Below are 708 nucleotides of genomic sequence, written 5' to 3'. Positions count from 1 at the left end.
CCTAGGCAAGTCACTTGCTCTCAGCCTCAGGGGAAGGTAATGGAAAACCTCCTCTGAAACCCGATAAGTTTGCCTTAGGGTTGCCATAAATCAGAACCTTATGGTCACATAAGTGGGGTTTATGGTCACTTTTAATTGTACTGTGGTTATAAATATTTGAGCCCCAATTTAGGGAGGATAAATATAATAATAATATTAACAACAACAACAACAACAACAATAAATTTTTAAACAAGTGATCTTTTTTAATATTCTACCAGTTTAATACTATTTTAATGAGCACTTTTGTATGTTTTAATTGTACTGTGGTTTTAAATATGTGAGTCCTAGTAAAAAAGTGGAATATAAACAAATTAATAATAATAATAATAATACATATTTTGGACAAGTGATCTCTGTTTTAATCATGTAACAGTTTAATTCTATTTTAATGGTCACTTTTGTATGTTTTTAATTGCAATGTGGTTTTTCAGTATTTGGGAAAAAGAAGGATATAAACAAATATAATAATAATAAATATTTTAAACAAGTGACCTGTTTTAATATTTTAATATTTCAATCCTACTTTAATGGTTAGTTTTGTGTGTTTCCATTTTTACTGTGGTTTTTAAATATTTGATTCCCTATTTGGGGGGAAAAAGAAGGCTATAAACAAATATAATAATAATAATAATAATAATAATAATAATAATAATAATAATAATAATA

This window comes from Sceloporus undulatus, chromosome 1 (assembly GCF_019175285.1).
Source record: "Sceloporus undulatus isolate JIND9_A2432 ecotype Alabama chromosome 1, SceUnd_v1.1, whole genome shotgun sequence".
In the NCBI taxonomy this organism is placed as follows: Eukaryota; Metazoa; Chordata; class Lepidosauria; order Squamata; family Phrynosomatidae; genus Sceloporus; species Sceloporus undulatus.
This window is presented reverse-complemented; position numbering follows the sequence as displayed.